Below are 16,287 nucleotides of genomic sequence, written 5' to 3' on the forward strand. Positions count from 1 at the left end.
CAATCTTTGATCATTGATTATTTATTGTTTCATATTAATATAATTAAAATATTTAAGATTCAAAACGGTTATGAGGGCTGTACATGCTTAACTTAAAATATGTTGCTTCCAATTTGATTGCTTACGTGCATAATTTTTTATAATTAAATCTTCAAATCTTTTCCAGATTTCTATAATTTAGCCTTTTTTAAAAATGTGACATTTAAAAAAAATTTTTTGAAAAACATTTTTAAAATTATATCCGAAAAATATTGAAAAGATATAATGTATATGAATTATTCCGAAGTATAGTTTAGCCTACTTGAGCTCTGGCACGTTAATAAATAAAAGCAATGATGCGTGTACATACGTAGAAGATGGCAAGATGTGGCACGGTTGCATGCAGTTTCTTTTCAATTTGAAAGATTGATTTTACGGATACAAAAGACAGTCTTACGAAGAGAGGGACTTCGTTATCGATCGGATGAAACCACCTACTTTCTCTCGTGTCTCGCTCGACACACAATCCCGCTATATGACACGCGATCGGGAAGCTATCGCATCAGTATCTTTCTCAGGATTTAAGCATATTATATTGCACGTCATAGATCCGTGCTGTATCAGGTGCTGAGCATCTTTTTTCGCGAAAAAAATTCCGTCACTGCGATATCTACGATCATAACAAGTGGAGATATATCTTTTCTCACGATACGTTATGTACTTCTAGATATTCTGCATTCTAGATATTCTGCATAAATTTTAATATTATATTTTATATTGTTTAATAGTTTGATATAGGTGCAACTTGTATATTGTATGGAAAGTTTGGTCATCGTTGCATCAATTTTTTTTACCGCGACTCCTCTAATGCTAATTTTTTTCATATAAATTATTGAGCAAATTTAACAGAAGATAAGTTTTACAAGGTATGCAATATCTACCCCGTTAAGTGCTTCGTATTTTTCCTTTACAGAGTATCTCGACTAGAACATCGAGAAAGACGGGGAAACGGATGAGAGTAGCAAGTAGGGTGACAGAAGAAAGGGTTTTGAAATATGTGGAGCGTAAAGAGGCCGACGAATTTCAGCATCTATTGGCATTGGATCGTGACATGTAGATTGATAGCAACTCTCTGTCGTTTCTAAATTATATTTTCAGGTCTCGCGACGCGATACAAAATTGTCTCTATTAAAAACAGGGATCAAATAAATTATAAAAATATTTAATCCCTTTCATTCTAACCCAATAATTTCATTTACAAAAAATTTACAAAAACAAAATTATATAGAGCATTTAATTACTTTTAATTATTACATATTATCCAATTATTAATTATTATATATAATATTAATATTAATATATTAATTATTATATATTATTATGATATTAATTATTTGATGCAAAGATCTTTTAAAATGTTAATTAAATTTATAATAAATAAGGATCTCGTCGAGAAGAAAGAGAACGCGGTTATCTTGTCACGCAAGTTTAATTAGAATCAGTGCAATAATTAAGTATAATGAAAGTAAATTGTTATTTTATTGTACAATTCTCTCATTGTCGGTAACTAAGAAAAAAGATGCTCATTAAAATTTTCGTCGTGGACGTTGTTGATTATGCTCCCTCATGCGATAAGCGTATATTCCGAACCCTCGCTAATACAATTCCATGAGCCATGATCGAATTAGTTTCTGAACGAGGCGAGCCAAGGTTAATAATGGCCAAGTACGGGATGTAACGTGACATCGATTAAATCGTGCGACCTAATTTGCGCTAAAAATACCTGCTCGATGAATAATCCTCGAATACTTTGAATAATTTTACATTGAGTATACGAATAGTTTAATGGAAAAAAATCTGTATGCTGTTAATCTTAATAATGAAAATCGTAATTTTCTGTCTGAATAAATTATTTAACAAATTAAATTTATCGAGCTACGAAAAAACGATTAAATAATACATATAAAAATATTCCATTTAAAATTAAGTACATTTAAGCGTATTTAAGAATTAAAAAATCATTTCAAGGATTTCAGACAGTTCTTCGAAATTTTCCTTTGGTCGATACTTTTTAAAAAGTAAGAAATGACTAGGGAGGGGAATAGTTCTCTCCTTTTGTGAGTACCACAAAAGATCCGTTAGTTTCTAAATAGCAGCGATTGCATGTGTGTAAGTATAGACTGTACATTGTAGTAGGTATCCGCGAAGGGAGAAGAGAGAAAAGGGCGAGATCCTTCGAGCGTGAATGTGTGTTCACGCACACATACGCGGAACGCATGGTTTTGTAACACGTTTACACAGGGAACAATATACGGTCCACCAGGTTTTTGCGTATTACGCAAAAATGTTTGCGTAGACTTGGAAAAAAAGGCGCGCAACCGCATGTATAAGTATGGGAAGCTCAACAATTTTTACGTTTCCCGAAATATGCCAATTAAGAGACATTCTTTCATTGCACGCACAAAAATGAATGCGAGATTAAATGACATTCCATCTGTCTCATTAGCTTTGGATATTTCTAAAATTATTTGAATGATATTTCAACCTGGATATTTATTTATATAATTTTTTGGCTTTAGTGAAAAATACCCAATTATTTTTAATCAGCAATTTTTTCAACTTTAAATTACATGATTTTATTAATGCCTGATATATTTAAATATTTGGCTATAAGCGGAATATTTGTATGCGGACATTAATTAACAGTATTTCTCCTGCACAGAGAAAAATGTCATTCTACTGCCAAGAAAAGCTATTACTCAATTTATTTTAGTAATAGTTTTCTTCAAAGAATATATTCTTGATAATAATCTTAAAATATACTCATCACAAGTGTTAGAAAATCTCATTATCATGTACTCAAAAGAAAAATTTATTTTCTCTTCAAGAATATTGTAAAGTTGTATCAAAGAAAAATCAAACTTACTTTACGTCAATTCTTGTAGTAAGCAAACCAAATGTTTGTTTTAATTTAATATTCTCGACTAAAATACTGCACTTACTAAAATTCAGAATATATTCAATTAAATTTAATGCTTGTGGTAAACTTATGATATATTTACGGATATACAAACTTATGATATACTTAAAATAAATAATATTTACTTGAATACAGTATACATTTTTCTCTGTGTGTTTTGCGCAATTTTTTAATTTTGAACATTCTGAAGATTCTAGTAAGATTCAACTTGAAATCGAAATTTTGTCAACATTTCACAATTTGATTGAAATGAAATCTAGCATTATCGAAGGTGATACGAAAACAAATTCGCGCATATATATTCGCACGATACGACGCACACAAGTCCACAGGATGTCGCCCGCAGCGAAGCGTGTCCGTGACTGACTCGCACTGATAGATGCGTGCAAGGGAACTCCATGTTTAGCGTTTCTTAAGGTCAGCCAATTTAATGTTCATATATATATGTATACACACACACCATTTTGAGTATTTCTATCTATATGAAGAATTAATGCGCGAGTAAAGTACACGAGCGTGAAAAATTAAAGCCCAATGTGATTATGCGAATTTGATAATAATGTTTTAATAATAATGTAAGTTTTGATGTTTATGGGAGCATGAATTGTTAAAAACGATGAAATTTAATGAGTTCTCCATATATAATCCACTTCCTATTAATTATTCAAGGAATTGCGTAGAAGAGAAGACGACGCAAGCGCTTCGTGACCTTGTAGAGGTATTCCCGGTTGCACTTAACACCAGACACTCTTAAGCTACAACACGCGCTAATGAACTACATGTAGTGTATTTTTTAAATGAGTTTGCGTTCTGCAGATGAAACTTTGCGCCCGTGACTTTCCATTTACGTCGAACATCATGTATGGTTATAAATATATGGTTCGAAATTTGCACTGCTTTAAAGTTAGCATAGGTTTAAACAGCAATAAGGATACACCAATTGAACATCTCGAGCGGGAGTAGATCCAGTCCAGACCCATCAACAACTTCAAAGTCTTCAATTTTAGATTCAAGATTTGAAACTGGAAATTTCGGAAATAATAAAAAAAAAATATATAAATAATATAAAAAAATATAATAAATAATAAAAATAATAATATAATAAAATAATAAAAATAATAATATAATAAAAATATAAAAAATATATATATATATAAAAAGAAAATTCGGAAATATTTCGTTGAAATAAACGCGATCGACCAAGATCAAGATTATAATCCCAAACTTCATTATTTCCGTTCGGATCGGAGCGGATGTCGAGTCGGAATTAGAATCGAAAGCACGACGACGAACGTTTCATTAATTTCTCAATTTTTATAAGCTGACTCTGAAGTTTTAAGACTTAGAGCTTCAACGCGAGCTTTATTGCAGTAAGCTTTCTTCAAAAGAAAAAAAGAAAAAAAAAACGCAAACCAGTTCGACTAGCGACGCAGACTTCCTACCTTGGTAACGCATGGTTGAACGATGCAGCTCGTCCAACAGGATGCTTTTTTTCGATTTCACTGATACACAGGCACAACCACAGCTACGCACCGACGTGATACGCGCACCACTTGGATAAAAGCGACTGGGAGAAAACCCGGATGCCACGTTCCGTACGGATTTATAAATAAATCGCGGTTCCCTTGCACGCAGGTCGGACGTGCGATCCACGCGACACGATGGTCGGGCACGGACTGACGTAGAAGAAGACTCGTGACGCGCTTGTAGCTGAGGACGCAGCTGAATGATCGTGAGAAAAAATACCTGTTATTACGCGACACGCCACTATAACAGGTAGCGCTCTGCGCCGAGAAACTCTGTTACCTCCTCCATCGCAAACGGGGATAATCGAATTATTCCGGAGCAGTTTTTCATCATTAACAGTTTAATCTCGAGATTATTCTCATTACTGTGTCGTGTGTATTTTTATCTGCACGATGCTCGCGTAGTTTCAATTTTTTAGCACTTTGGGCCATTCGCATACGTTTTCTTATAAATACTATTTAATATAAATTAAATATAAATTAAATAATATTTTCAAGAATTTAGAACTTTTAAATAATATTTATTAAATTAAATAATATAAAAAAAAAAAAAAAAAAAAAAAAAAAATGATAAATTAATAATGTATGATATATTATATATTATATTCGTATATATGAACGTTTGAAATGTTAATTATATGGATACACAACAAGTATAACAGCTAATGATAAGATTATCATGGAAAAATTATTTTAACGCAAGATGATAAATTACTAATGATATAATTATATTATATGTAACACTATATGATTAATCGAAATGTTAATTGTATAGATATACTATACAACAAATATAACATGGTCGATGATAAGATCATAATTCGATATTATAATAAGTTATAAAATATGAATTAAAATAAATATATAAAGAAAAATATAAGAAAATAGTTTAATAAATTATGACATAATATAAAAATATTTTCTTCACATATGTTTTTCTCGAAAAGAGGAGAGTATTTCGTTTTCACAACTATAAGTGTTATTACTAATCGATTATATGAGGCGATTCTAAAGTCAATGAGCTATTTATGTTAATGATTTCTAGTAAAAAAATAAGAATGACAAATCAATGTACTTTCCCGAGGATGGTCACTGTCCAAGGTCGACATAATAAGACGAACAGAAGGCTTACGTAAGAATTCATTCGTCACAAGAACTTATTTACATATAGTGCTAATTATGCCTCTGTCGAGGTGCGTGACTACTGAAAGTGCATATATGCATAGAATTATAACTTCAGTCAAAGCAAACGATTCTGATGTCTCATTTAAAAATCGCAGAGAATGTTCTAATTGTAAATGATATCTCTCAATGATCGTGTTTCAATTTTATCACAACTAGAAAACGAAGATTATAAATTTTTGTATTTCTCTGTATTTTCTAATTATTCGTTTATAAATATTTACACTTATAATGTTTAAAATATCTTTTCTTTTATGGTTATTTATTATATTATTTTGTAGAATAGATATTATGATATATTTAATTAAATTTAGAGTATCAAATATACGATATTATATATAAATATATATATAAATATATATATATAATATATATATATATAATATATATATATATATAATATATATATATATGTGTACCGTTTATAAAAATGTAAATAAGAATCAGAGAGAGAGAGAGAGAGAGAGAGAGGAAGCAAGCGAAAGGGGCAGAAAAGGATAATGAACTCGGCCGATTTATGTAGGTAACAAGCACGACACGATAATATCGCTTAATTGTACATATTTATTAGTGTTTTTTATGCGGTACGTCGCTGCAAAACTGCTGGTACTCATCAGACTATAACCAAGGTCAGTACTTACGCGTATTATCTAACGGTAATTTGAATCTGCGACACGTTTAAAGATGTGACGAAAATGAGAGTGAACATATATAACAGTTTATCTACCTATTTTTTATTTTAATTCTTCCTCTTTGTAATTTCTTTATATATAATATTATATTTACTATTTATTTTTATTTAGTAAAAAATATTTAGTAAAAAAGTGTTTTATTCAAATTTATTATATATATGTTTTCTCAACAATTCTCCAAATTTTATGTAGATTCTTTTCTTATATCTTTTTTCTAGCAGAAATCATCATTAGAAAATACTTCTTAATGAAATGATGATGACTGTTGTATTCGCATTTTCTAAAGAGAAAAGAGATTATTCATATCATAGATGAGATAAAATTATAGTTTTCTATTAAATATTCTCTCTCTATTTTATTGCTTTTCCTTATGAATACATTTATAATAAAACTTGCATAAATATTCTTAATTCGCGGAATTCTGTTTATTAAATCAGGCATAAATATTTTTATTGATTAAGTTATCCAAGGCCGAGTAATTTCATCACTGGAATTAAAAGCTTGTACTTTTATGCCAATATCTTTTTCTTTTCTTACAAGAAAAATCTTTTAATATTTTGTAATAATTTATATTATAATTATTATTATTTGTGCTTTTATCTGATTTTATTAAATTCCTTCTTAACAAATTTATAATTTTTTTTAATGTTGAGTTGAAGAAAAGTTTTAGTGTAAATTAAAAGAATGTCCAAGGAATACATTTACGTCACCATTTTATTCGTATTTATCTAGAGATCCACGAGAAACGGCAAATGAGCGATTGAAAGGTGTGCCAGGTGTTTCTTGCCTCTATTGATTAGACTACCGATTGTAGAACCTAAGAGGATTGGCTTCCTAGTCGACTACAACGTGATGGATCGAGAGGCCATATTGTGTTCAATCCTATTACAAATCCGTCAGTGATTATACTACATGGAAATGCGTCGTCTTTTAATATCGCGGAACAAATGACAAAAATATGGACAAGATATGATCAAATATCGATCAATATTGCCGCTGACATTTGCAAATCTCGAAATACATTTCGTCCTCTGTTGAATTTTATGGATAAAGCATAAAAATATTAAAGTTCAGATAACCTTGGATGCAAATTTAAATCTAGAATGGGATGCAAATTTAAATCTAGAATGAGATGTAAGTTGATTCTAGAACGACTTATACATATGCATCTTCATTTAAAAAGAAAAGGGAAAATACGAAATAAAGTAAAAATGTAATAATTAAATTTAGAGTATCAAATATGCGATTTTAAAAAATTCTGGAAAAATAATTATAATAGTATCCGCTTTGTCTGTAATGTTGATGATATGTTATTCATTTCTGGCATTATTATTTCGCGGAAATATAGCGTACTGATTGGCTATTCAGCAACTCGTGAACGTCGCGCACCACCTCCTCTTAACTCGAATGTCCCGTAATGTTCATACGGATAATGCATGCAAACTTGATCTGATTGGCTTAATGAGGATATACCTGCATCTGAATAGCGAGTGCAAATTATGCGCGCGTGATCTTGGAACCTATATTAATGTTATGATTATGTATTATTTTCACTTTACCAATGGAAGCAACAGTATGTAAGATGGAGTAACCGAAGATGCTAATCCTCATGTCTGAATTAAGAAAACAAATTCATTAATTGATATAATATACAAAATTAAAACTTTCAACTCTATTATTTCCTCCTATTCTTATGTTCCTAATGAAATACATTAATTATTGTACAATATGCTTTTTAATTTTTTTTTAATATTTATTTATTTTTTTTATATTTTTAGAAATATCTCTCTCTATTTCTGATAAAAGAGTATCCTAAATTATACTTCCCGCGATTATTTGAACTCGATATTAAATATCAGATAAAAAGAAAGTGCGATAATATTATAATAATTGAGCTTTTAAAATAAATTTGAGACATTAGAATGTCTCGATCTATCTTTTGCGACGTTTACGACAGCTTTCTTTATCGCGGACTTATATAGAATCGTTAATTAACGTTATCGGGTTCAATACTCGCACGACGTTCATCGGTGCTGAGATTAAGAGGGTGTAACGCAAATGAATGCAGTCCTGCCTGGCGGCCATGCACGATGGAGCTTCACTTTAGGAATTACAGCGCTCAACGTTCCGGCATTTTTCCTCTCCTGCTCGCTCATTTTCCATTCCTTGTACATACTGCACCGCATCGCGTCGCACGAGCGTTGCACAATTAATTGCAATCAGCGTAGCGTTTCTCGTTACTCTCCTGACGCTTGCTTGTCGGGAAGATCCCGGGTATAATAACGTTCCCCTCGCATGAAGTGGAAATTTAAGGATGCATCGTTCCAGTGTATATATCCACTTATAATTTTAAGGACCTGAGATCCCAAATCTACCAGAGACTCGCTTTTTTAATTAGCTAATCTAAAAAAATTATTTAATCTATCGTTAAAAAAATTTACCACAAATATCTTCTAAAGTAAGTAAAAAAAATATTAATATATAATTTCTCCAAGATAGAGATAAAATGTAATCTATAATGACATGATGTTTGTTATGACAGATTAATCCTCGAAGCAGATAGCCATGAAATTATAATAGACAAGTATGTAAGATAAGAATAAAAGATATTAATTATAAACGACACATTTTTCACATTTGTCATAAAAGAAACTCAGTAAATGTCAATATTATCGCAAATAATGATGCAAATAATGGTGTCAAGGGTTTAAAATATAAATATAACTTTGATGCAACACTGATAAAAATACAAACGTGATTGTACACATCTTTAAGTTTCTCAATAAAGCTGTTAAATTTTATCCGAGGGGTCAACCATTGGCAATCATTGTACATTTCATCAAGAATATATTGCGGCAGTAAATATAATTTTAAGAAATTCATATTTTAGAAAAATATGATTGAATATATGAAATAGCAAAAAGTAATATGCATTAGAAATATTTTTTTTATTTTGCGGCAGTACTGACAATAATGACAATAACATAATAATAGGAATACGAAAAATACAAAAGCAAAATACAATAGCAATGTTAACAAAATGTATTGTACAACACGATAAGAAACTGGCAAAATTAATTTATTAAAATGTATTGTAAATTAATTTATTAAAATGTATTGTATTGTCAAAAATGACAATCACTGTACATTTTCTCAGCGGTGGTTAACTCCTCGATTTTATCCCTTAGATAATTGCCAAGTAAACAAGTAAACAAGTTAATAAATTTCCGCATGTAGCGTTCTATTTTTAAAAAATGAATTTAAAAAATATTTTTATCCTTTTATTATTTTACGTCCGAATATTACGTGGATGAATTCACTTTGCGACTTTCGTTAATTACAAATTTATTTCGCGTTGCGCGATTTTGTGTTACTTAATTGTAATCGCTATATTTAGTTACGTGCGCGAATCTGTTTCACTCTTACGAGCACTTACTCGTATTGCAACGAAAGCAATTTATGGAAGATCGCATAACGCGGCCATTAAATGAGTTGTTGGACGGTCAGCTGTATCATGTGCAAAGTTACGTGCATTCTGAATGAAAATTGCGAAACGTTCGATTCAAACTTGCATCAGTTATTTAAATAATCACTATCATAGCAGAGAGTTCCAAAGTTCCTTGATATAAAATTCAGTTATTCTTTCCGTCTTTTCAAGAATCGAAAATTTATCTTTGCGACTAGAAATTATCGATTAAAACCGATGCGATTAAAAAACAAAATTCAAAAAAAGTTTTAATTGACTTAAAGTTGCCAATGCGTGTGCAAATCTCATGCAAATATTGCATGATCCCATCTGAGCATCGTAAAACGAATCGTAAAGTTAATCGTTTTGCGACCGACCTTGAAGATATCTATCGTCGTGCAACAAGGTGTCAGATTGTGGGGATACTTGCAGCGAGGCCGTTCGATCGACGACAGCCAGACAAGACACAACGAAGGACTTCATAAGGAGGGTACAAGCGTTTCTCTGAAAATCGCACGAATTTATTCCGTGGGAATCAAAGAAAGAGACTCGTTACTTATTATGTCGGATACTATCGGAGTCTAGAAAATGGCGTTATTATATAAAATGATTAGACTTTCCGATTGCGAAAGTAGAGCGATAGATATATTTCAAATCATCTCTACAACGTAAAACATATCCTACATTGAAAAGAAAGCAATGTCGGTGTATTTTTATAAATACGAAAGCTAAAATTATCGTTTCAAGCACGGCTGAGAAAACTTTTCTTGCGATAATGTATTATTGATTTTACGTCTTGTTTTGTGTCGAGCGCTTTCCAAGAAATTAATCTTTCTTAAAAAATAATACTTGAATATTTTATACTATTGTAAAAAAAAATTATTAGGAAAAGTAGTGACCATGTCTTATGCTCTATCCTTTGCAAGCTGTTGGATAGTGAGCGATAAAGAAAGTTCAATATAAAGTAGCCTTATACACATTAAGTATGCCATTATGAGTCACCAGCGAATTATGTAAAAGACATTCGCCGGTTATTCTCATATAATAACATTTGCGATAAGCTACAATGCCGAATGTATATGCATACAAAAATATCGACAGTCGGATATTGAAGTAAACTGATAAATTATTTTCGCGTTGTTGCTTCAAATATTGATCCAGTTTTTCGATGCAGAAATAAAAGAACAGAGTTCTTTTTCTACCCGATGGTGTTTTTAAAGAAAGCTCTTACACGCGAAGCACTTAAATAAAAATGCTTAAGGAAAAGTGGCCCGGCAGGAAAAATAGAAAACTAATATAAAATATGTTATTACTACGGATTACTATAGATATATCTCCACTTGTGTCTACCTCTTACAGGTGTCTATCAAACCTAAAATCAGGTCAATCGTTCATCGTCATTAAAGAACTCAATGGGTTGCGAAAAATAAACTCGGAGACCTAAATAAGCAGATAATAAATACCTAAACCTGATGATTGCCAAGTTTAATCGTGTAACAGATCGTGTTCCAATGTAATCGATGGATGAGTGTTCCGGTTGTTGGTCACCGATAATTCTTCGACACAAAGATTACAAGGACGATTCTGAACGCTGGATGTACGCTATTTTCATTTTACGTAATAAGGAGTCCTTGTCCATCGCATATGTTTTAGAATGATTATCGCGGTAAGACCTCTGGTAGAAGTAGGAAGTGTATCGACAATATTTTTGAACTTTTATCGCGACATTACATCGTGTGTTGATGTGATCATTTTTTTATTTATAAAGATAATTTGTTTAATGTGTAGACTATATATATATATATATGTGTGTGTGTATAGAGACTATATATATCACTATATATCTAGAATATTTATATCCGTGCTATATATTTATTAATTTCTATTTTTTTTATTTTATTTTTATTTTTATATTTTCAAAATTGTTCGACTTTTTAATCATTATTTTAAGGTTTTTTGCATAATTTTATAATTCTATACCATTTAAAAATTTATTAATAATTAAAAGTATTTTTAGGATTCAGTTAGACTTCAATCTTCACTAAATTTTTTTCGGTATATTTATAATTATATAATATTTCTATTTGTGTGAGTCACGCTATATATATATATATATATATATATATATATATATATCACACAAATAGAAATATTATGTAATTATAAATATATCGAAAAAAATCTATTGAAGTCTAACTGAATCCTAAAAATACTTTTAATTATTAAAGAATTTTTAAATGGTATAGAATTATAAAATTATGTAAAAAACCTTAAAATAACTGACTAAAAAGTCGAACAATTTTGAAAATATAAAAATAAAAATAAAAAAATAAAAAAAAAATAAAATAAATAAAAATTAATAAATATATGCTACGGATATAGATATTCTACACGAATTGCACATAGTTATGTAACGTGGCAACGAACAAAGTCATAATAATCTAGAATAACTTTCTTTCAAGTGTGAAAATACGAGAACCTTGATCTCTCTTAACTTAAGAAAAAGATATTTAAGTCCGATTGTCAGTAAAAGGGTCAATATGCGTCGAGAGCAATGACGTAAGCGTCGTCTGGCGTCTTAATTGCATTCATAAACGGTCCCGACGGAGCCGTTGATACCGTTGGTCCGGGAATCAACTTCAAACAACCATTATCTTCATCACGCACGAGATCTCTTCGTAAGAACACGGGCTATTGTGGGCTCGTCCGGCTTCACCCACGATTTTTCTCCGACCGACATTCTACCGAGAATAGCAGCGGGCAACGAGATACGAGATATTCTCTCGCGGCTTAGTTGATGATGCAAACGCAACGTGTATGTATCATGTCGTTGCTCGGAATTTTTACATCGTTGTTACGTCTTTCATTGCGTGTACCTTCGCGAATTTATTAACGGGCTTAGCTTGTTCTTATTTCAAAATAGTTATATGACACGTATATTTTTTGTAAGAAATTATAAGCATAAGTTATATATTTGGCATTTGTCAGTTGCTAACGTTAAATCTTGTAAATGATTGCGAACAAACATTTTCGATTATATATGTGTATATAATTTTAGTTTTAAATACATCTACCAATACATTCAATTATTTATTATTACTCAATTCTTAATATTTATTATTCAATATATATATTATTCATTACTATTTTTATTACTTTTATTGTGGCAATGGGCTCTTTATTACTTTTATTGTGACAATTGGCAAATTCTTGCTACAATAAAAGTAATAAAAAATAATAAAAAGTAATAAAAGTAATAAATAGTAATAATCTTGATAAATCTTGATATAAATTTATCAGATTAAATCAGATATAAACTCAAAGTATCATCAAATTTATACAAATAATAAAACAATTTATTTACTTATTTAAAATAAAAAGTAATATAAAGAGAAATATTAAATTTTAAATTAATTAAAGTATAATTAGAGTAGATTATACTTAATTGAAGTTGTTGGCGAAGTATTTCAACCTCGTTGCGGTATGTTCGGAAGAGAGAAGTGGATCATCGATTTGAGAGATTGGAATCCCAAAATCGGGGTCAACTTTGGCTGATATCTCTGCTAACAGTTGATAATTATGTTGCATGCATTGATCATCTATGAACCTGAATATTGGTCTCGAATTGAGACACTGACATTTTAGCGATATTATCTGCGACTTAAGCTGATTATTAAACTTTATCATGTGTTTAAATTTATGCGCTTTTATTAAAAAATAAATAAATAAATAAAAATCTTTAATCAATATGTAATTAAAAATTACAATTAAGAATATTTGCAAAAGTTATGAAATATAAAACATTTTTCGTAGAATATAACAAATATTTAGGACTTGTTTTAATTATACATTTTCTTAATCAACTTGTTAGTAACAAGTTCACTAATTAAGTAAATGAATATGATACATAAATGCGTAACATTTATATTCTTTTATAAAATATGTATTCCACAGAACGTGGAGAAAGCGGCTGCGCATTATTATTTAAGACAGCAAATGCACTATTTTAGCGTTGCATCTAATCAATGGACGAATGGATTGGCAGGAGGCGAAAATTATAATTTCGATAAGTAGAATGTGTCTATAGAAACTTATACAGCTAGTATAGTAGCTTTCATAGCAAAGCATAACAGCGTGCAATTTTGACTATGAGACTGTAAGTTGCTCGCATTGACTCATTAACTTTAATGATCCGCACGATTTGTTTTCTCTTAGCGTTGTTTCACTTCCAAGACCTGGCATTTGGAGCACGAAAGCACTTGAATAATGAAAATGTACGAAGAACACGCTACACAAAGTATCGTCAATGTACCACCTGTCGCTACAAGTGCGATTGATCTACGCCCAGCTGATATAGATAGAATATGCTGACGTCAGGAGCATAATACATTAAATTCATACAGATAAAATTTCTTGATCCCATCGAAATGCGTGTTAATTTTAAATGCGTGTAACAAATATTGTTCGCTTCTACTTTATTAACTACTATTTACAACAAAGATAAAAATAAAAAAATTGGTTTTCTTCTGAGAGAAATATATTATATATATTTTATATTTTTAAATATGTATTTTTTTATAAAGAGAAGTAGAGAGAGAGAGATTTCTCTCTCTCTTTCTCTGTTCTTAAAAAGTAAATGTATACATAGATATACAATTAAACAAAAATTAAAAGCTATTAAAATTTTACAGAGTGTTGTCATAATTTTAGAATTATCAGTTAGTTTATTCAAATATTTTTTATTACATCTTTTTCGAAATCGATATTCAATGAAATATAGATTAAACTTTTTTCTATTACGTATCAATTTTTAAATTTTTGCAAAACATAATAATGAAAAATTCGCATAAACAAAATGATCGAGATCTATTAAGAATTCTGCGACAAGAATGGACTTTGTTTTTATTTCAAACAGCGAATTCCCATATTCCTACCGTACTCCATTTTCACGGGTGATAAATTGTGAAAATAGCTGGAGACTCTTTTAGGACATGTCGAGCAAACAAATAAATTTTACCAAAATCGCTCTTCCTTTCCGCCGCCCGAGATTACTGTTAAGGCAAAAATGAAATATCGCGTCGCTGTGAATAACTTGGCGATTATAATATTTTTAAGTACAACGGAAATCCGATCTATATTTTTCGAGAAATTATTACGTCTGAGTTGTCTAGCATGAACCTAAAATATATCATCAAAGATTCACTAATTTTGATGTCATTGTATTAATTTAATGCCCAGTGAATTTATCAAAAATATTAAAAATTAATTGATCATATTTCTAAAAAGAAAAATATTTTACCCAATAACGGATTTTACAATACATCAATTAAAATTTATGTATTTATTATATATTATTAATCTAAAACTATGTTTTAATAATATTTAATCTTGTGTAATAATAATAAAATGTGAATTTCATAATTATCTGATTTTTTTCTTTTAATAAAGTCTTCTCTACATAATCAGTTTTTATAAAATGCAGGCAATATCTCATAATTAGCTTTTACGGATAACATGTTCGCTATTAAAAACCTGTCAGCATATGGGGTCGCGTCATGAACAAGATTAACGGTAAGGAAGAGAGAGAGAGAAAGAGAGAGAGAGAGACAGATGAGACCCAGCAGAAAAAGAAAGTATAGAAGCCATTTCTCCTGCGCGAATACATGCAGGTTTCTCGACGAAAGCAAGAGAATGTGCTTATATTCTAAAGTGTAATGTGTGACGCCGATGGAAATTTAATTTGTAATCGAGTCGATTATCACCCAGACTTTTGATATGAAACTCTTGTTACGAGAAAGCTCGATGAAACCATGTTTCTAGTTTAGACCTAATTAAATTTCAATTATTGCACTAAAAATCTGCAATTTTTTAGAAGCCTTTAACCATCAAGAAAAGATTTTTTGTTACGTATATTATCAGACACACATATAATTAAAAACATTAAAGAAATAAATTTATATTTATAATAAAATATATTTATCACGTGTATAAAAAAATTATTTTTAAAGTTAAGTATAATTCAAGGAATTACTTTTTCATCTATCACTATTTATTAACTTTCTTAACTTTCGAGAAACAACTTATTTCTAATCACTATACTTTTGGTATGAAAACTTTTTACTTTACTCCAATTTATTTCCCGACCTTGCTCGGTTGTTCTTATAAACTTGGCTATTTATTATTTGTATCGAAAAACTCGACTTAAAAGATGATTTGGCTGGAAATCGATTTCTATTAGCGATAAAACGTTTGTAAAAAAAGTTCCTTAGAGAAAGCCCGTAGTATATTAATTGCTAATTTTCAGTCATATTAACCCAAATCGAGACATACTCGTAGCTAACACGATATACATTAATTATTACTAGCAGATTGATTTCACCTGATTACACGATTTATACTTGTATATAATCGCGCAACGTAAAAATATAAAGAAAATTTTTAGTTCAAACTTAGAAATAAAAA

General features: G+C 30.1%; 1 protein-coding gene across 5 annotated transcripts in view; it reads right to left on the reverse strand.

Moving 5' to 3' along the window:
- Positions 1 to 16,287, reverse strand: part of LOC105259562 (protein kinase C and casein kinase substrate in neurons protein 1) — a 64,266-nt gene that overhangs the window by 27,196 nt on the left and 20,783 nt on the right. For 3 of the 5 annotated variants that reach the window (XM_025411387.1, XM_025411384.1, XM_025411385.1), the window contains exon 1: positions 4,402 to 4,648. The exons of 1 other annotated variant lie outside the window; for it this stretch is intronic. The gene's annotated coding sequence lies outside the window, so the exon portion shown is untranslated. Of the gene's footprint in view, positions 1 to 4,401; positions 4,649 to 16,287 lie in introns of those variants that run through there. One more of the 5 variants, XM_025411386.1, reaches the window with a different exon arrangement.

Source organism: Camponotus floridanus, unplaced genomic scaffold, assembly GCF_003227725.1.
Source record: "Camponotus floridanus strain SB8 unplaced genomic scaffold, Cflo_v7.5 scaffold4, whole genome shotgun sequence".
In the NCBI taxonomy this organism is placed as follows: Eukaryota; Metazoa; Arthropoda; class Insecta; order Hymenoptera; family Formicidae; genus Camponotus; species Camponotus floridanus.